The sequence below is a fragment of the Pristiophorus japonicus genome, chromosome 4, assembly GCF_044704955.1.
Source record: "Pristiophorus japonicus isolate sPriJap1 chromosome 4, sPriJap1.hap1, whole genome shotgun sequence".
NCBI classification, from domain to species: domain Eukaryota; kingdom Metazoa; phylum Chordata; class Chondrichthyes; family Pristiophoridae; genus Pristiophorus; species Pristiophorus japonicus.
In genome coordinates, this window is record NC_091980.1 from 12,256,028 (window position 1) to 12,278,663 (window position 22,636).

The following is a 22,636-nucleotide window of genomic DNA, read 5'->3' on the forward strand; positions in this document are numbered from 1 at the left end:
CGAAAAGAATATGTATCTACCTCAACACGAAGCAGAACTTCAAGTATTATTTGAGCAAAGTAATTGATTAATTGTTTGAAAGAAACTCGAATATCAAAACAACTTGAATGTTAACTGCGAGTAAAACCGAAGAAAAATTGTAACTTTAAAAGGAAATTTCAATTATTATTCATTTAGATCAGGAACAAGATGTTTTTTCTGAGTGGAAGTTTTACAACCAGATAAGTTTCAAGATAATTTGTGCAAATCACGTAAATAGTTTGAATTCTGTTTCTAAAGATCCAATAAACATAACTGAATATTAAAAGTAGTTAATTTCTTGTCGCTTAGATAAAAACAGACATTTGGTCAGAATACCGACACAAAACTGTCATCTGGTAATTGCATTCTGAAAGTGCATGCATTACTTCCAGCAAGTTGTAATTTTGAAATTTTCAGTAAAGTTCAGTTTTAATATTCTCTCAGTGCAGTTATAGGCTGAGACTCTTTGTGTCGCTGTCTACCAATAAGGAGAAGAAATACAGCTGGAGATCCACCACCCATCCCCCAACACCCGGGAACGGAAGCAGAAGGAATGGTGGCGCGTGAACGAACGCGGCGAGCCATCTCCTCAGAAGATCTGTCAGTTTTTCAACTAATTTCCCACATTGAATCGTTTACTTGGGATGTGCTGCAGAATATTATCAACCTGAAGAATTTTTGAGGTTTGAAACACTCATCGCTGTAAAAGAAATGTCACAATCGGGCGGTCGCTGGGTGCTGAGAAAGCAAGCGGTACCATCCATCTTTCTGCTTTGTGCTTGGAACCTGGTTTACGGGCATATTCGTTACTCCATTCCCGAAGAACTGGAACACGGTGCCTTCATCGGAAACATCGCAAATGATTTGGGTTTAAGCACTGAGGAACTATCACGCCGAAGCTTCAGAATTGTATCTACCTCCTCAACACAATATTTTGATATAAATCGCATGAGTGGAATTTTATTTGTGAATGCGAGAATAGACAGGGAACAACTATGTGGACAGAGTGTTACCTGTTTGCTGCCTTTGGAATCGATAGTTGAAAATCCTGTGGAGCAGTATCGTGTGGACGTTGAGATTCTAGATGTTAATGATAATTCTCCAATTTTTGTGAACACTGAAATTCGTTTGGAAATTGCAGAATCAGCGATGCCTGGAGCGCGCTTTCTCTTAGAGCACGCGCAGGATCCCGATGGAGAAAACAATTCAATTCGCACATACGAGCTCACTCCAAATGAACATTTTGTTTTAGATGTACAGACTCGTGGAAAATGGAAATTGCCTGAATTAGTGCTGGAAAAGGCCCTTGATCGAGAAAAACAATCAAGTCAGCGTTTATTACTGACAGCTCTTGACGGGGGATCTCCAGAAAGGTCAGGTACCGCACACATAACGATTATTATCTTGGACACAAATGATAATGCACCGGTTTTCCAGAAATCATTATACACTGTCAATCAAATGGAAAACGTGCCTCCGGGCACTTTGGTGATTAAACTTAACGCGACTGATTTAGACGAGGGGCCAAACGGTGAGGTAGTTTATTCGTTTAGTAGTTATAATGAGGCAACAATATCTGAAATATTTAGTATCAATCCCAAATCCGGTGAGATCCAGGTAAAGGGAATTTTGGATTTTGAGAAAGCGAGTGTTTATGAGATTGATGTGGAAGCTAAGGACAGAAGTGCACAACCGTTATCCGCACACTGTAATGTGCGAGTGGAGATCAAAGATGTCAATGACAATGCTCCTGACTTGATTCTAAGTTCTATTTCCGGTACAATCAGCGAGGATGTTCCGACTGGAACTCTGATAGCCTTGATCAGTGTGACAGACCGGGATTCCGATAAAAACGGATACACCGAATGTTCAATCACTCCAAACTTCCCCTTTGATCTGAAATCTTCGTTTAGAAATTCGTACAGACTCGTCACAAATGATCTACTGGACCGGGAAAGTGCTCCCCAATATAAAATAGCTGTAACGTGTAAGGACCGTGGTTCCCCCCCATTATCCACCAATAAAACAATTGCTGTGCATGTGTCAGATGTAAATGACAATGCGCCACGCTTTACAAAGACTTCATATACACTCTATGTGACGGAAAACAATGCACCTGGTAGTTCCATTGGATCAGTGACAGCTTTCGATCCTGACATGGCCGAAAATTCACAGCTTTCTTACGCTATTGTGGACAGCCAGATTCAGGCAGTGCCCGTGTCTTCCTATGTCAATGTCAATTCCGACAATGGCACGATCTATTCAAAGCGCCCATTTGATTACGAGCAGCTTAAAGGTTTTCAGATCCACCTTCAAGCTCAAGATGGGGGATTACCATCACTTTCGAGCAATGTTGTTGCGAATGTGATTGTCCTCGATCAGAACGACAATCCTCCTGTTATAATATCACCTGGATCAAAAAACCAGACCAATTTAAATGTGCCTCGATCTGCAGATCCGCGATATTTGGTAACAAAGATCATTGCTTCGGATGCTGATTCTGGTCAAAATGCACGACTTTTCTATCTAGTTGTGCAATCCAGTGACCCTGGTCTTTTTACAGTTTCACATCACTCCGGAGAAGTAAGAAGCGATCGGCGATTTAAAGAGAGCGACCCCACCACACAATGGCTTATTATCCAGGTGAAAGACCACGGGCATCCCGCCCTCTCTGCTACGGCTACCATTACGCTAACAATAGTTGACGAGATCACAGACATTCAACCGGACGTTAGCGAGCCGCATATGGATTTAGAAGACTCGCAGAGATTAACCTTTTATATAATCATTTCTTTGGGAACAACATCGTTTATTCTGCTGGTCGTTATAATTTTACTTGTTGTCGCCATTTGCCCAATGGGCAGAGATCCGACTTATGGTCGGGCTTGCTCTCTTGCTAATTGTTGCTGCACCAGAGAATTGAAATATCAGAGTTCAAATGTCAATTGTCCCATTGTGCCGGATTCCCATTTTATTCCAAATATTCTCGAGGTTCGTGGAAATGGATCCCTTTCAGAAACCTACCATTATAAAATTCGATCAGCGCTGGAAACAACTGAGATGTTTCTCACACCATTCAGTGACCAAATTCCGGGAACTATTGGGAAGAACACTGGATATGTGCCACAGCAGAGTGGAAAGCCGAAGAACAACTGGTCCGATGTATCTAATGGGGTGAGTAGCGTAGACACAATATCGCATCGCAAAGGTAAAACAAAAAATACTGGAAAAGGAAGGCTACTCTGCTTGCATAGACGGAACCAGTTTAACTTCCAGATAACGATCGACCTTTGTGCACGTCCAGCATTTTCTGTATTTACTTCGTATTTCCAGCATTTGCTGTAATTTTTTTTTAACTAAATCCCCAGAAATATCATAATCGTTTCTGCCAAAATGTCCGATTTGTATGTTTACTGCACATAATCCGTTCACTTGAAGTAATCCTTCAAATTATAATACGTTACTCAATTTTCTCATAAGCAAAATTAAAGTAAAACTTTCGGAACTTGGATGAGTAAAACGAAGGGGGCATGGGAACCCTGAAATTGTAGCATTGCTGGTTCGCCATTCCTGCTTTATTCTTCAGTACTCAAATAGTTGCTATTGTTGGAGCTGGAGCTAAACCAACGGAATATAATAAATATTGTGTATCTTAAACAACAAGCAACAATACGAAGGTTGTTGTTTCGCACCTAAGATCAAAAATCAGAAGGCTGAAGGGCAGCACCGTATGCTTAGAACTCCTGCAGTCCTGCGCGTCATGCTCTAATAGGACCGCATCAAATACGTCTAACAATTACCTATATGATTATGCAACAGGGGACTTAACGCAGTTAATTATCCAGAGACATGCTTATTGAGTTGTTTCATCTCATGGCCTCACACCTATATGTGCAGTCGACCATAAACCTCAAAGAGGTCTCCTCTCAACCTCCTCTGTTCCAATGAGAACAAAACCAGCCTATCCAATCTGTCTTCATAACTAAGATTCTCCATTCCAGGCAGCTTCCAAGTAAATCTCCTCTGCACCGTCTCTAGTGCAATCACGTCCTTCCTATAATAAGGTGACCAGAACTGCACACAGTACTCTAGCTGTGGCCTAACCAAAATATTATAGAATTTAAGTATAATCGCCCTAGTCCCTGGAATGCTGGTCCCGCCTTCCAGCTGATGTTTGCCTGAGAGTTCAGTGAATTCCTTGCTTTCTTGAACCTTGCAAGAAGCTAGCCATTTTGTTTTCGATGAGGATCAAAACGTGGTCTCTGTGACATTTGTGAAAACAACCTGCAGTGTGTCATGCATGGTGACTATGGGTAAAGTTTCGCTAGTGTGTGTTAGGGATTGGCTACTGCAAAAGTCCGTGGATGTTGAGATCGAATATTTTGCTATGTATTGGTTTCGGTGCATCTCAGCTGTGATCTAATTGAATGGCGGAATAGTCTGGAGGGATTGAATGGTCTACTCTTTTTCCTATATTCTTGTAATTTCTACAGAAAAGAAACGTGCACCAAGTACTTAAGGTACATGGAATGTTTTCAATGTGAAACGTCTCCATGTACTTATCTTCTGTAGTAAGTAATCATTCGTACAGTTTTCTTGTAGTTCGACCAGTCATTCTTCCTCCAAATGTTTTATGTCTTGAGTGCATAATCTTATTCGGTGCAATGTAAAGGCTCTTTGAAGTCGAAGGCTTGCTGCATCTGTGGACAAATAGCCATGAATATTTTGCACCGGTCTCAAGAGTAGTTTGGAAAGTTGTTGCTTTCCTTGGAAGAACATTTGTGTGCAAAGTAAACAGTCATTTAGAACTATGATAATTCTGGTGGCTTTATTGCTGTTACCAGTCATACCATCAGGAGTTATATTTAGCGAAAAGCAAGGCAGCATCGGAGTTGCACTTGCAGTCATGAATTGTTATAGCAACAATCCAGTTGTGGATAATTAGCCCGTCGGTCTTTCCTAGAGAAATAATTATGACCTCTGTCCTATAATTTCATTCTTTCTCAAATTTTCAGAATGTTGGCAAAGAACTACCTTCAATGTTGCTTTTGTTCTACCACTTTCGTCCACATCTTCCTTTATCCTCCGTCATCTGTTTCTGACCCCCCAGCTAACTTGCTTGCAGTAAACTATCTGTCATCCCATCTATTGTGCTAAAGTTAAATTTATATCTGAAATTTTCCCTCAGCGATACAATTTCTTCGACGCCCAAAACTGCTTTAATCCTGCTGGTAAATTCCCTCAGGTTCAACCATTCAAACTCAAACTCCCATCCTTTAAAATATTTTCCCATATCCAAAATCTCAGAACTTCTGAAAGCTGCTGTCTAATACTAAATGTTCCACTTACTTACGTAGACTACTAATTTATGGACCCCAATTGAACTTAGGCCACTGATGATCTCCCTGTGATGCACCCCTATAACTATTATCTTCAATATTTTAGTGATTTACTATACACTCGGACATTGTCAAGACATTCATCTGGCTGTTTGTGCTCTTGCACAAGTTACTATTCTAAGATATCCAAGCAAAATTCCTTTCCTCTGCAATCTCCGTATCTGTGTTGCAGTTAATGGTGTTTTTTCTGACCGTTTTTGCATCATTTTAAAAATTAAACTGGTTTCCTTTACTTCTCCGAATCCGTTTTACCATTTATTACTTTATCAGATCATCTACATTTCTTTTTAAATTATCTTACACTACGTTAATCAGTTTTCTATTGTTTAAATTCCTTCGATGCACAAATTTACATCTCTAGAATGAAACATTCTGACATTTATGATTTCCTCGTAAGCTTTCAATTTCTTAAATTTCTTGCCAGTCCAACCAACAGGTACTACCTTTTCTCGCTTTACTTTTAGCTCATGATCTATTGCTATGTGTTATAAATGGCTTGGACATCAAAATAACTCTTGCATCTCTGCCTTTTAAACCTGCTCGTCTTCGAACATATCGAGTTATCATGCTAGTTGAAAACTTGTGCCCAGGAGAGGCTCTCTTTCCTGCCTTTTATCTTATTCATCCCTGTGTTTGGAATATAATGTTTATGCTTTCTGTTTTATGCTCCCAGACTGGTTGTCTGTACCTGGATTAAATTATTATAATTGGCCTTACAATGTTCTTAATGTTCGTACGTAATAACGCTGCTTCTATATTCAGTAGAGGTAAATAATTATGCAATCAAGCTTGTTAGATGTATGATTTGGTCTTACTTGATGTGTGGCTTTTTACAGCCTCACTAAATGGGGATCTGGATCATGCAGTTGATGACTATGCGATGTTGAAATTGGATGTTTAGAACATCATGGTGGCTTTCACAATGTCATATATGTTGTATGCATCTTTAACAATGTTGAAGGCAAATATTTAGATTATAACTATTCAAAAAACCTGGAAGTAAATCGCTTAAAAGTTATAACTAGTGGTCCGGATATGAGATTGCATAGTCATATCTCCAGGGTCTATGGGTAAATAGATTGGACTACAGAAAGGCAGGCAGAAATTGCTGAAACTCAACATTTCGCATGAGTTGAACCAATATTCAATGCTGTGTACATTGTGTTTATTCTATGAACAGGAGGTAGGTGGAAAACCTGTGCTGCTGGGGATTCCAGTTGCTCAAGCAACGATGGAAAATCCGATTTCCATCAACTGTCTAATTGCCAATTAAGTGAATATTATTCTTGGGGAAGATGGTTGGGTCTCTTTGAACTCAATGTGACTCCAAACTATCAATTTTGTTGAAACCAGTATGCCTGCTTTGGCAGCATTTGTAATCTAGTATCTCAAACAGGGAAATACAAAGTTATCCAGGTTACTTTTGATGAATAAGCCGAATGTGTCTCACTAATGGAAACGACAGAAGTACATGTGTTACTGTGGGCTTGGATTATTTCCACTCAGCTTCCGATCACCTTAAAAGTCAAAGTCTCTGTAGTAAAGTGGTCATGGATGAATAGGTTGTGGAGGTGTATCAATACTCTGTGTTAGTAGCCTATGTTACTTTTGTTAGTCAAATGTAGAGGTATAACATGCAATTAAATGTCTCTTAACCTTGCCTTTTGCCAGCCAAAGACTAAGCTTTCTGTCCCCAGATAAATTCGCGGAGTCGCTGCAGAAGAGACTGTTTATTCCAATTGGAAAATCCGCATCTCCACCTGTCAGCCTTTCTCAATTACTTAGATTTAATATTCTTAAATGTGCTTTTCTTAAATGGTTGGAAACGAGGAGCTCGAACAGCTGCCATTGCAATGCCTGGGCTTGCACGGAAGGGAAGAGTGTGTTGCATGTGATTGAGGAGTGGACCAGGGTATCACGGAGGGGGCAGTTCCTTCGGAATGCTGAAAGCAAAGGGGAAGATGTGTTGGGTGGCGGGATCACGTTGGAGGTGGTGAAAACAGCAGAAGATGATCCATTGAATATGGTGGCTGGTGGGGTGAAAGATTGCTTTTTATAATCATACACTTAGTAATTTAATCACTCCTGACCTCCACCTTGTCACAGACAACCGTATTGTTCTTTCTTCCCCTCCACCCTTTCCCAGCCACTGCAATTGTTGAAAATCTTTTCGATCTCTAACTTTTTTCCATTCTGGTCATTGACCTGAACAATTAACGTTGTTTCTCTCTTTGCAGATGCTGCCTAACCTGTTTAGTTTTATTTCAAATTTCCAGCATCTGCAGTATTTCTCAGTTGTAAATTCAGCTAAGTTTGCCTGTGTCGACCACATGCCCACTGTAACAATAGCCTTAAAGGCTGAGAAATCGTTATATGTTCTAGACTGAGAATAGGCATGAACAATCCCCGGGATATTGAATGCTCTCCATGACGTTACACATCCTAAATCAGAAGCTCTATTTCGTAAAATGCCCATATTATATTATTTAATCCAGATCGCATAATTGTGCTGCTAAGATGAAGCTATCGCTCCTTAAATACTTGTTTAACTGTTGGTATGTATAAACTAGGTAACATCAAGAGTTCAATTCCTCTTAAGGCTGCAGATCATAATTCTAACTTTCATTCTTTTCTAAAGTTTCTTTGAGAATATCAACGAGAATTTATAGTATGGTTTCTATTGACGAAGAAATCCTTTGCCTTTAAGTTTGATTTTAAAAGTCCATCAAATGTGACAGATATTCTGGCACTTTTGTCAAATTACTCTGGTGTCTACAATTTATCTTTGAATTATAATGCCAAGAATTGAGTGTTGCCCTTGAAATGTCTTAAACAAGTATCACTGGCCAGAAAAGAGAAGCGTAATGGATAGAAAATGCATGTGTGTGATATTTGTGTGACAAAAAGAGAAAGAATCAGACAGTGAGATTTGTATTAACAATTTTCCCTCAGCGTTACGTATGGCAAGTTGCAGGGCACTCTTTCTCTCTTATCTTTGTGTGCTTTTTCTCACAATCTATATTTTTCTACTTTTCCATGTATCTTTCTTTCCGATTCTTAAATTCTATGCTTCACTATTGTTTAGTTTCTGCCTTTTTTTCTTTTTTCTATTCATTTGCTGGGAAGAGGTTTCGGCATTGAGAGATCCAGGCACGATTCAGTGGTCAGTCATTATGGAAGGGAGATTACCAGAGCTACGTACCAACAGGTGGCATATTGTTTTCAAGCAGCAAGTAATATTGGGGAAGATGAGGATAATTCGGCCTAGAGGCGGCATTTTAGAGTGATGTGTATGTAAGAGCATATCCATGGCAAATAAATCTGGTGAGTTGTGCTGGAAGAAGGGAGCTTTAAAACATTAAACAAATATCTTGTATCTGTCCTCAAAAGAACATAAGAAATAGGAGTAGGAGGAGGCATACGGCCACTCGAGCCTGCTCCGACATTTAATACGATCATGGCTGATCCTATCATGGGCTCAGGTCCATTTCCCTGCCCACTCCCAATAACCCCTTATTTCCTTATCAGTTAGGAAACTGTCTATCTCTGTCATAAATTTATTTAATGACCCAGCTTAAAAAGCTCTCTGAGGCAGCGAAGTCCACAGATTTACAACGTTCAGAGAGAAGAATTCCTCCTCATCTCAGTTTTAAATAGGTGGCCCCTTATTCTAAGATTATGTCCCCTAGATCACGTCGATTCTATCAGTGGAAACATCATCTCTGCAACCACCTCGTCAAGCCCCTTCAAAATCGGATACGTTTCGATAAGATCACCTCTCATTCTTCTGAATTCCAATAAGTAGAGACCCAACCTACTCAATCTTTCCTCATAAGTAAACCCCATCATCCCCGGAATCAACCTAGTGAACCTTCTCTGAACTGTCTCCTTTCTTAAAAATGGAAACCAAAACTGCATGCAGTATTCCGGGTGCGGCTTCACCAATATCCTGTAAAACTGCATCAAGACCTGCGTGCTTTTATACTCCATCCACTTTGCAATAAAGGTCAAGGGTCCATTGGCCTCCCAGATCAATTGCTGGACCTGCATATTAATATTTTGTGTTTCATGCATCAGGAGCCCCAGTTGCAGCTGTACTGCAGCACTTTGCAATTTTTCTCCATTTAAATAATAACCTGCTCTTCGAATTTTTTCTGCCAAAGTGCATAAACTCATACTTTCCAACATTGTAATCCTTCTGCCAAATTTTTGTCACTCACTTAGCCTGCCAATGTCCTTTGCAGTTTTTTTGTGTCCTCCTCACATATTGCTTTTCTTCCCATGTCTGTATCCTCAGCAAACTTGGCTACCTTACGCTCGGTCCCTTCATCCAAGTCGTTAATATAGATGGTAAATAATTTGGTTCATAGATCTGGACATAGAAAATAGGTGCAGGAGTAGGTCATTCGGCCCTTCGAGCCTGCATCGCCATTCAATGAGTTCATGGCTGAACATGCAACTTCAGTACCCCATTCCTGCTTTCTTCGCAAACCCCTTGATCCCGCTGGTAGTACGGACGACATCTAACTCCTTTTTGAATATATTTAGTGAATTGGCCTTAACAACTTTCTGTAGTAGGAAATTCCACAGGTTCACCACTCTCTGAGTGAAGAGGTTTCTCCTCATCTCTGTCCTAAATGGCTTACCCCTTATCCTTAGACTGTGACCCCTGGTTCTGGACTTCCCCAACATTGGGAACATTCTTCGTGTATCTAACCTTAATAAACCCGTCAGAATTTTAAACGTTTGTATGAAATCCCCTGTCATTCTTCTGAACTCCAGTGAATACAAGCCCAGTTGATCCAGTCTTTCTTGATATGTCAGTCACGCCAACCCGGGAATCAGTCTGGTGAACCTTCACTGCACTCCCTCAATAGCAAGAATGTCCTTCCTCAAGTTAGGAGATGAAAACTGTACACAATTCACCAGGTGTGGCCTCAACAAGGCCCTGTACAACTGTAGTAAACACCCCCTGCCCCTTTACTCAAATCCCCTCGCTATAAAGGCCAACATGCCATTTGCCTTCTTAACCACCTGCTGCATCTGCATGCCAACCTTCAGTGACTGATGTCACAAGACACCCAGGTCTCGTTGCATTTCCCTTTTTCATAATCTGTCACCATTCAGATAATAGTCTGTCTCTCTGTTTCTACAACCAAAGTGGATAAACTCGCATTTATCCACATTATACTTCATCTGCCATGCATTTGCCCACTCACCTAACCTATCCACTTCACTCTGCAGCCTCATAGAAAACATAGAAACATAGAAAATAGATGCAGGAGTAGACCATTCGGTTCTTCGTGCCTGCACCGCCATTCAATGAGTTCATGGCTGAACATGTAACTTCAATACCCCATTCCTGCTTTCTCGCAATTCCCCTTGATCCCTCTAGTTGTAAGGACTACATCTAAGTCCGTTTTGAATATATTTAGTGAATTGGCCTCAACAACTTTCTGTGGTAGATAATTCCAGAAGTTCACCACACTCTGGGTGAAGAAGTTTCTCTTCATCTCGGTCCTAAATGTCTTACCCCTTATCCTTTGACTTTGACCCCTGGATCTGGACTTCTCCAACATAGGGAACATTCTTCCTGCGTAAACCCGTCAGAATTTTAAACGTTTCTATGAGATCCCCTCTCATTCTTCTGAACTCCAGTGAATACAAGCCCAGTTGATCCAATCTTTCTTGCTATGTCAGTCCTGCCATCCCGTGAATCAGTCTGGTGAACTTTCGCTGTACTCCCTCAAAAGCAAGAATGTCCTTCCTCAAGTTAGGAGACCAAAACTGTACACAATACTCCAGGTGTGGCCTCACCAAGGCCCTGTACAACTGCAGGAACACATCCCTGCCCCTGTACTCAAATCCCCTCGCTATGAAGGCCAACATGCCATTTGCCTTCTTAACCACCTGCATGCCAACCTTCAATGACTCGTTGCACCTCCCCTTTTCCTAATCTATCACCATTCAGATAATAGTCTGTCTCCCTGTTTTTACAACCAAGGTGGATAACCTCACATTTATCCACATTGTACTTCATCTGCCATGCATTTGCCCACTCATCTAACCTATCCAAGTCAATCTGCAGCCTCATAGCATCCGCCTCGCAGCTTACACTGCCACCCAACTTAGTGTCATCTGCAAATTTGGAGATACTACATTTAAACCCCTCGTCTAAATCATTAATGTACAATGTAAACAGCTGGGACCACAGCACCCAACCTTGCGGTACCGCACTAGTCACTGCCTGCCATTCTGAAAAGTACCCATTTACTCCGACTGTTTGCTTCCTGTCTGCCAACCAGTTCTCAATCCACGTCAGCACACTGCCCCCAATCACATGTGCTTTAACTTTGCACATTAATCTCTTGTGTGGGACTTTGCACATTAATCTCTTGTCTAAAGCCTTCTGAAAGTCCAAATACAGCACATCAACTGCTTCCCCCTTGTCCACTCTACTGGAAACATCCTCAAAAAATTCCAGAAGATTTGTCAAGTATGATTTCCCTTTCACAAATCCATGCTGACTTGAACGTATCATGCCACCTCGTTCCAAATGTGCTGCTATGACATCCTTAATAATTGATTCCATCATTTTACCCACTACCGATGTCAAGCTGACTGGTCTATAATTACCTGTTTTGTCTCTCTTTCCTTTTTTAAAAATGGGTTTACTTTGGCTACCCTCCACTCCATATGAACTGATCCAGAGTCCATGGAATGTTGGAAAATGACTTATCAAGCTCTGATCCCTGCGGCACGCCACTAGTTACGGATTGACAACTCAAGAATGAATCATTTATCCCGACCCTGTTTTCTGTTAGTCAGCCAATCCTCTATCCATGCTAATATTTTACTCCCAACCACGTAAACTTTTATCTTGTGCAATAACCTTGTCAAATGCATTCTGGAAGTCCAAATGCACCACATCCAGTGGTTTCCCTTTATCCACCCTGTCCGTTACATCCTCAAAGAATTCCAGCAAATTTGGCAAACATGATTCCCCTCCATAAATCCATGCTGACTCTGCCTGGGTGAATTATGCTTTTCCAAATAGCCTGCTACTGATTCTTTAATAATGGACTCCAACATTTTCCGAATCACAGATGTTAGGCTAACTGATCTATAGTTTCTGGCTTTTTGTCTGCCTCATTTTTGAATAGAAGCGTTATATTTGCAGCTTTTGAGTCTGCTAGGAATTCCCCAGAATCCAGGAAATTTTTGGTAAATGCACCCACTATCCCTGCCGCTACTTCTCTTAAGACTCTAGGATGCAAGCTATTAATTCAGGTGAATTATCCACCTTTAGTCCCATTATCTTACTGAGTACCATCTCATTAATGATTGTGACTGTGTTAAGTTCCTCCCCCGCCCACATAGCCCTTTGACTATCCACTGATGGGATAGTTTTAGTGTCCTCTACCATCATGATTGATACAAAATACTTGTTCAGAGTTTCTTCCATTTCCATGTTACCCATTACTAATTCCCAGGTCTCGTCCTCCAAGGATGAACATTTACTTTCGCCACTCTTTTCCTTTTTATATACCTGTAGAAACTCTTGCTATCTGTTTTTATATTTAGTGCAAGTTTACTTTCATAGTCCATCTTCCCATTCTTAATCATTGTTTTATTAATTCTTTGCTGGCTTTTAAAAGCTTCCCAATCTTCTGTCCTGCCTCTAGTTTTGACCAATTTGTATGCCCTTGTTTTTAATTGGATACCATCCTTTATTTCTTTAGTTAGCCACGAATGGCTATCATTTCTTTTACATCCTTTGCTCCTCACTGGAATAATTTTTTCTTCAGGGTTGGGGCTAAAATATTAGCATGGATAGAGGATTGGCTGACGAACAGAAAACAGAGTCGGGATAAATGATTCATTCTTGAGTTGGCAATCCGTAACTAGTGGCATGCCGCAGGGATCAGAGCTGGATAAGTCATTTTCCAACATTCCATAGACTCTGGATCAGTTCCTATGGAGTGGAGGGTAGCCAATGTAACCCCATTTTCTTTTAAAAGGAGGGAGATACAAAACATCTCCTTAAATATCTCCTTAAATATATGCCACTTTTCCTCAACTGTCCCGCACTTTAACCCATTTTCCCAGTCAAATTTAGCCAACTCTGCCCTCATATCTTTGTAGTCTCCTTTACTCAAGCTTAGTACGCTGGTTTGAGATCCTCGATCTGATTTTGAAATTCAACCAGGCTATGATCACTAATTCCAAGCGGATCCTTTAGTAGGAGATTGCTAATTAATCCTGTCTCAATACACGGGACCAGATCTAAGACAGCCTGTCTCCAGGTTGGTTCTGTTACATACTGCTCAAGAAACCCGTCCCTTTTGCACTCTATGAACTCTTCCTTAAGGTTATCCTGACCAATTTAATCTGTCCACTCAATATGCAGGTTAAAATCTCCCATGATTATTGCTGTTCCTTTTTTACACGCCCCCACTATTTCGTGAATGATAATCCTACCAACAGAGTTGCTAATGTTAAGGGGCATATAGACTACGCTTACCCCAGTGACTTTTTCCCCTTATTATTATCTCCATACAAACTGTTTCAACATCCTGATCATTTGAGCCAATATCTTTTCGCACTATTGCAGTAATTCCATCCTTTATCAACAGAGCTACTTCAACTCCTTTTCCTTTCTGACTGTCCTTCCAAATTGTTAAGTACCCTTGAAGGTTTAGTTCCCAGTCTTGGTCAAATTGCAACCACATCTATGTTATGGCGACCAGATCATACCCATTTGTAACTTCACAATAGAAGAAACAGAACATATACCAGAAATAGTGGAGATCCAATGGTCCAGTGGGAGCTAGGAACTTAATTTAATTAATATTAGTTAAGAACATCTACTGGAGAAATAAATCAGACTAAATGCTGAAAAATTTCACTCGAGCTGATGTCCTACCACTAGGGTTCTAAAAAAATAGCTGCAGATAGAGTGGATGCATTGCTTGTGATCTTCCAAAATTCCTGAGATTCTGGAACGATCCGAAGAGATTTGACGGCTGCAAATGTGAGCCCACTGTTCAAGAATGGGGGGAGAGTGAAAACAGTCAGCTATAATCCAGTTAGCCTCATATCTATCGTTAACAAAATGCTATAATCCATTATTAAACTAATGCTAACAAGGCACTTAGAAATGATAATATGATTAGGCAAAGTCAACATGATTTTGTGAAAGGGAAAATGTGTTAGACGAATCTATTAGCGTTTTTTGAGGATGTAACTGTCAGCATAGATAACCAATGGATATCGTTCATTTGGATTTTCAAGGGCTTTCGATAAGGTGCCACACAAAAGGTTTTTGCACAAGAAAACGGCTCGTAGAGTTGGGTTAATATAATAGTTTGGACAGCGGATTAGTTAACGGACAGAAAACATAGAGTATGAATAAACAGTACATTTTAAGGTCAGGCTGTTACTGGTGGGTGCCGCAAGGATCATTGCTGGGGCCTAAACGACTTACAATCTATATTAATAACTTATATAAAGGAACTGAGTATAATGTATCCAAGTTTGCTGATGATACAACGCGAGGTGGGAAGGTAAGCTGCAAGGACGACACAAAGGCCCAGATTTTCTGCTGGGTACTGATGGCGAACTGTCAGTGTTGACTATCACCACCACCTGAAACTGACTATCAATTCAAGATTTAGGGCTCGCATATCTAATTGCAAAAAAGCTGAAATCGTGGTCAGTCCATCATTGTTCCGAGAGCGACTGTTCTGTGAGTTTACATCAAGCTATACAACTATTCAGATTCAAGTTGGTGATGGATAAGGACAAGAATAGGCCTGGAATAAAAGTTCCAAATTGGGGAAATGTTAACTTTTCTAAGTTAAGGAGTAATATGGCCATAGTGGACTGCAAACAGCTATTTGTAGGTAAATCGGTGTTGGAACAGTGGGAGGCATTCAAGGAGGAGATCCGAAAGTTTCAGGCCAAACATGCCCCCCCCCGCCGCCCCGCCCCCCCACTCCCCTTAAAGAAAAAGACTGGGAAAAATAATTCTAGAACCGCCTGGATGTCTTGCGACTTGCTGGGGAGCATTAATATAAAATGGATGCTTATGTCACATATCAACGGCTAAATACTTTAGAATCTTTAGAGGAATAAAGAAAGCTAAGATGCAAATTTAAAAAGGATATTAGGAATGCTAAGAGAGAGCACGAGAAATTCTTGGCCAGTAAAATTAAGGAAAACCCTCAGATGTTCCATAAATATATTAAGAGTAAGCGGGTAATTAAGCAAAAGGTAGGGCCGATTAGAAACCATGAGGGTAATCTGTGTGTGGAGACAGAAGATGTTGGTCAGGTTCGAAACGAACACTTTGCATCTGTTTTCACAAAAGAATTAGGTAATGAAGATACTGCTATAGAGGAGAAGTGTATTATTCTGGATCAAATAAATATAGTGAGAGAGGAAGTATTAAGAGGATTAGCTGCTTTGAAAGTAGATAAGTCCCCAGGTCTGAATGAAATGCATCCCAGGTTGTTGAGCGAAGTAAAAGAGGAAATAGCAGAGGCCTTGACCATCTTTTCCAGTCCTCTTTGGATATGGCATGGTATCGGAGGAGTGGAGGACTGCAAATGTCGTACCCTTGATAAGAAGGGAAAATGGATTAGGCTGAGTAAACATAGAGACAAAGAAAATAGGTGCAGGAGTAGGCCATTCGGCCATTCGAATCTGCATCACCATTCAATGAGTTCATGGCTGAACATGCAACTTCAAGACCCCATTCCTGCTTTCTCACCATACGCCTTGATCCCCCGAGTAGTAAGGACTACATCTAACTCCTTTTTGAATATATTTAGAGAATTGGCCTCAACAACGTTCTGTGGTAGAGAATTCCAGAGATTCACCACTCTCTGGGTGAAGAGGTTTCTCATCATCTCGGTCCTAAATGGCTTACCCCTTATCCTTAGACTGTAATTACAGGCCTGTCTGCCCAACAGCAGTGGCGTGAGAATTGGAAAACATCCTAAAAGACAGGATAAATCTGCAACCAAGGAGGTAAACAAGATGGTCGATGAGGGTAGTGTGTATGATGTAATATATATGGACTTCAGCAAAGCTTTCGATAAGGTTCCGCTTGGTACACTGGTCATGAAATTTAAACCCATGGGATCTAGGGCATAGTGGCAAGTTTGCTCCAAAATTGGCTTGGAGGTAGGGTACAAAGGGTAGTGATTGATGGATATTTTTGTGATGGATGGATGTTTCCAGTGTGGTTCTGCAGGGTTCAGTACTGGATCCCTTGTTTTTTGTGGTATATATCAACGATTTACATTTGAATATAGGGAGTATGATTAAGAAGTTTGCAGATGATACTAATACTGGCTGTATGGTTGATAACGAAGAAGAAAGTCATCGGCTGCAGGAGGATATCAATCTACTGGGCAGGTGGGCAAGCAGTGGCAAATGGAATTTAATTCAAAGAAGTGTGAGGTAATCCACTTTGGGAGGGCTAATAAGGAAAGGGTATACATATTAAGCGGTAGGCTACTTAATAGTGTAGATGAACAAAGGGACCTTGGAATCCTTGTCCACAAGTCCCTGAAAGTAGAAGGCCAGGTGGAGAAGTTGGTTAAGAAGACATAGGGAATGCTTGCCTTTATTGGCCAAGGCACAGAATATAAGAGCTGAGAGGTTATGTTTAAATTGTATAATACTTTGGTTAGGCCACACTGGAGTGCTGCATGCCGTTCTGTTCGCCGTATTATAGGAAGGACGTGATTGCACTAGAGAGGGTGCAGAGGAGATTTACTAGGATGCTGCCTGGAATGGAGAATCATAGTTATGAGGACAGATTGGATAGGCTGGGTTTGTTCGCGTTGGAACAGAGGAGGTTGAGAGGAGACCACATTGAGGTGTACAAAATATTGAGGGGCCTGGACATAGTGGATAGTAAGGGTCGATTTCGATAGGTGGTTATTACGAGGGGCATAGTGTTACGTTGGTTGGTGGATGGTTTAGAGGGGATTTGAGGGAGCTTCTTTACACAGAGCGTTGTGGGGATCTGGAACTCGCTGGCTGAAAGAGTGGTGGATGCAGAAACCTATACCACTTTTAAGACATGGTTGGATGGGCATTAAAGTGCCGTAAGCTCCAGGGTTACGCACCTAGAGCTGGTAATTGGGATTAGACTAGATGACCTTTCGTTGGTCGGCGCAGATATAATGGAAAGTACTGCAGGGAATAGAATACTGCTAAGATGAGCTCCTGGACTAGTTTTGATCGCCTGGATGGGGCAGGGAGGAATTTTCCCAGATTTCTTCTCCCTAAATTGGCCTGGGTTATTATCTCGGTTTTGCTCTCCCATGAGATCACATGGTTCCGGTTGGGGTGGAGTGTAGATGTTTGTAGTATAAGGGGTGTTGCAGTGGTGTGCGCAGACTGGTTGGGCTGTGTGCTCTTTGCCATTCCGTCCCACACAAGAGATTAGTGTGCAAAATTAAACCACATGGTATTTGGAGGTAATGTACTGACGTGGATAGAGAATTGGTTGGCAGACAGGAAGCAAAGTGTAGGAATAAACGGGTCCTTTTCAGAGTGATAGGCAGTGACTAGTGTCGAACTGCAAGGTTCAGTGCTGGGACCCCAGCTATTTACAATATACATTAATGATTTAGACGAAGGAATTTAATGTAATATCTCTAAGTTTGCAGATGACACTAAGCTGGGTGGCAGTGTGAGCTTTGTGGAGAATGCTAAGATGCTGCAGGGTGACTTGGACAGGTTAGCTGAGTGTGCAAATATATGGCAGTTGCGGTATAAATTAGATAAATGTGACGTTATCCACTTTGGTAGTATAAACAGGAAGGCAGAGTATTAATTGAATGGTGACAGATTAATAAAAGGGGAGGTGCAAGGAGGCATAATGTGAAGAAGGCAAATGGCATGTTGGCCTTCATAGCGAGAGATTTGAGTATAGGAGCAGGAAGCTTTTACTACAGTTGTACAGGGCCTTGGTGAAGCCACACCTTAAATATTGTGCACAGTTTTGGTCTCCTAACCTGAGGAAGGACATACCAGACTGATTCCCGGGATGGCAGGACTGGCATATGAAGAAAGACTGGATCAACTAGGCTTATATTCAATGGAATTAAAAGAATGAGAGAGGATCTCATAGAAACATAACAAATTATGACGGGATTGGGCAGGTTAGATACAGGAACAATGTTCCCGATGTTGGGGAAGTCCAGAACCAGGGGTCACAGTCTACGGATAACGGATAAGCCATACTGGACCGAGAAGAGGAGAAACTTCTTCACTCAGAGAAATGTGAGCATGTGGAATTCTCTACCACAGAAATTTGTTGAGGCGAGTTCGTTAGATATATTGAAAAGGGAGTTAGATGTGGCCCTTACGGCAAAAGGGATCAATGGGTATGGAGCGAAAGCAGGAGTAGGGTACTGAAGTGCATGATCAGCCATGATCATATTGAATGGTGGTGCAGGCTCGAAGGGCAGAATGGCCTACACCTGCAAATATTTTCTTTGTTTTTATGTTTCTGTGTCATTGTTCATGATTTGTATGTAACCTTTAGGGCTGCTGAAGGGCCGTGCGGCTCTTTGTCGGCCAACGTAAACATGATGGACCGAAATGGCCTCCTTCTTCGCTGTAAATGTTTATATTTCTATGTTTCTATGTCTTCACTTTCAAAGTTGCCACCCGCTCAAAGAATATTGTAAGGCTGTAAATTCCCTTTAGAAATGGTTCGACTTTTGCGTAGCGTGTTTTTTTTAATTTGCTACATTTTTCTTTCATTTAAGATAGGCGGTAAAATATTATTTTTTAATAAATACAGTACAATTTACTGTAATACATTTAACTAAAGAAAGGAAAAACCTAATATCAATTTGCATCTCCCATTATATGTAAAAGGACCCTCCTTTCTCCTCTGTCGCATTATTCTGTAAATATATTCACTTGCAGATGCCTTTGAACAATTAAATGTCAAAGCCTGATGCTGGCTCCCTGGAATAAACTCGGTGCTTCCACTGATTGGAGCATCAAGCAAACGTAGTTCCACCGACACTTCCATTTCCACTATACCACTGGGATCCATTGACTCTTAGGCTTCCCTGAGGTACGCAGCATCAGAGAGCAACTTTGTGAAGGAGGATCGGCATCAGGTAAGTTCGTATTCTCATCACCATCATATGCAGCCATCGAAATCGAGGAAGACTTCTTTCCACTCTAACAGTGAGTTATCAGGTGGCTGTACTGTCCAATGCGGGAATTACAGTCTCTGTAACAGTTTGGACAGATTGTGGTTCAAGGAAAGGGTGGGTGGGGCGCCTCGTTTGCCACACACTCCTTCTGCTGTCTGCACTTGGATTCTGCATGCTCTCGGTGATGAGACTCGAGATACTCAGCGCCCTCTTAGATGCTCTTCCTCCACTTTGGGTTGTCTTGGACCAGGGATTTCCATGTGCTGGTGGGAATGTTATATTTTGTCAAGGAGGCTTTGAGGTTGTCCTTGAAGTGATTCCTCTGCCCATGTATAAGTTCCGAGTAGAGCAGTTGCTTAGGGCGTCTCGTGTCGGGCATGCAAACGATCTGGCCCGCCCAACAGAGCTGCTTGAATATGATCAGTGCTTCGATGCTCGGGATGTTGGCCTGAGCAGAAAACTGACGTTGGTGTGTCTATCCTCCCACTATATTTGCAGGGTCTTGCGGAGGCAGCGCTGGTGGTACTTCTCCAGCACTTTGAGATGTCTGCTATATATAGTCTACGTCTCTGAGCCATATAGGAGGGCAGGTATCACTAGTGTCCTGTAGGCCATAAGCTTGGTGCCAGATTTGAGGTCCTGCTCTTCAAATACTCTCTTCCTCAGGCATCCGAAGGTTGCACTCACACACTGGAAGCAGTGTTGGTATTCGTCATTGATGTCTACCCTTGCTGATAGTAGACTCCCGAGGTACAGAAAATGGTCCAAGTTGTCCAAAGCCGAGCCATGGATTTTGATGAAGCGGGTTTGATTGGGGGCTGGGAGGGGGCGGGTTGTGGCAGTGCTGCGTGGCGGGATCAGGTTGCTGGAGGATCTTTGTCTTAAGGATGTTTAGCATAAGGCCTATGCGTTTGTTTGTCTCGGTGAAGGTGTTGACTTGGCTTGGAGTTCGGCCTGAGTGTGCGCAGGCACTCGCAGACAGCAGACAGCAGGTCCCTAGGGAGCTCCACTGACCATCTTCACCCGTGGCGGTCCGAGATCATTCGAGGCTCTCTCTCACCCCAACCAGCCCCCGCCCCGGCGCGCGCCCCGCGCGCTCCAACAGCCTACACCAGGTGCGAGTGATGCCTACCAGCCGGATCCCCGGGTAGGATGTCAGGAAGGTGCTGCGGCCGCTCACGGACCTCTCTGGTTTGAACTCGGCATCGTTTCGGCTGGCCCGGCATCCCTTCGGCCCACCTGGATCCTGCAACTCTGCGTTCCTGGTTCGAATGATGGTCTAGTCTGCAGATACGTCGCTTTAGCCACAACATCTATTCCTTTAGTTCGCTCTCTGTAACAGTTTTAAAATCCAGGTAAAAGCTGCTAATATTTGCTGGTATGCTGCCTGTGAGAATTTTTCAATCTGATTGGCTGCTTTGACAGTTCATTGATCTCTCTGCAGCTGTTTGATCGGAATTCCCTTTACAGGGCGCTCAAATAGATTGCACATTTTGAATTGCAAACGGTTAGCCACAGAGTTCTTGCGATCTCTGTGGGCAGGTTTGTTTGAGGCCAGTGGCGTGCTGCTTTGCTACTGACCACAAATTATGGACAAGTTCAGACTGCCAAGGGATATAGACAAGGTAACTGAATGGGAAAGAAGGTGGCAGATGGAGTATATGTGGCGAAATGTGAGATTATTAATATTGGTATGAAGAATAGAAAAACAGAATACTTTTAAATGTTAAGAAACTAATAAATGGTGCAGAGAGAGATTTAGGTTTTCTTGTACCAGAAACACTGAAATTTGACATGCAGGTACAGCAAACAATTCAGAAGGCAAATTGTATTATGAACCTTATTGCAACCGGTTAGATTACAAGAGTAAGGAATCTTGCTGAAAATGTACAGGGCTGTGATGAGACAACATCTGGAGTCCTGTTTACAGTTTTGATCTTCTTACCTAAGGAAGGATATACTTACTTTAAAGGCAGTACAATGATGCTTCACTGGATTAATAAGGGATCAGCCATTTCAAACTGAGATGAGGAGGAATATCTTCACTCAGAGGGTAATCAATGTTTCGACTTCTCTACAGCAGTAGGCTTCCGATGATCACTAATTGAATATATTCAAGGCTGGTATAGATAGCTTTTTGGACTCCAAGGGAATGAAGAGATATGGAGATCTGGCAGTAAATTGGAGCTGAGGTCGAAGATCATCCATGATCTCAATGAATGGCGGATCAACTCGACTGGGCGTATAGCCTATTCTGCTCCAATTTCTTATGTTACTTTGTTATTGGGATAGGTGGGGAATTGGGGCCAAATATCACTTGTTCGCATTGCAGGTGAGGAGGACCAGTCGGGCAAGGATTGTACCAAGGTCAGGAACACATTAAGCTCGGTAGAAAGAAAGAAAGAAAGAAAGAAAGAAAGAAAGAAAGAAAGAAAGAAAGAAAGAAAGAAAGAAAGAAAGAAAGAAAGAAGGATAGAAAGAAGAAAAGAACAAATAAAGATGTGCGTCTTCCACGAACTGACAACGTCCCGAAGCGCTTTACAGGCAATTGAGTACATTTGTAATGTATTCAATATTGTAAGGTAGGAAATACAGAGCAAATTTCTGCACAGAATGCTCCCATGAGCAACAATGTAGTAATGACAAGATAATCTATTTTAGTAATATTGAGGGATACGTATTCTTCAGGTTGCCGGTAAGCACTCACCTGCTCTTCTTCGAAGTCGTGCCGGTGATTCATTTACATCCACCTGAGATGGCAGACATGCCTTGCTTTAACAGCTCATCTGAAGGATGGTACCTCCGACAGTGCAGCACTCTCTCAGAAATGCAACATAATGAGGCAGCCACTGTGCAACATAGCAGCACAGCACTTCCTAACTTGCAGATGCATATCTAGACAGATGAGAAGGTTGAAAGTCATGGATAATGTAAGTGTATGAAAATTTAATCTCACCAGATTAAAGCTAGTCGAAGTTATTGCATCCTTAAGTCGTCGAGATAGTGCGATATGACCTT

General features: G+C 41.8%; 1 pseudogene; it reads left to right on the plus strand.

The window, feature by feature from the left end:
- Window positions 1–732: 732 nt before the first annotated feature.
- Window positions 733–22,204, plus strand: LOC139261967 (protocadherin-10 pseudogene; annotated as a pseudogene).
- The last annotated feature ends 432 nt before the right edge of the window (window positions 22,205–22,636 follow it).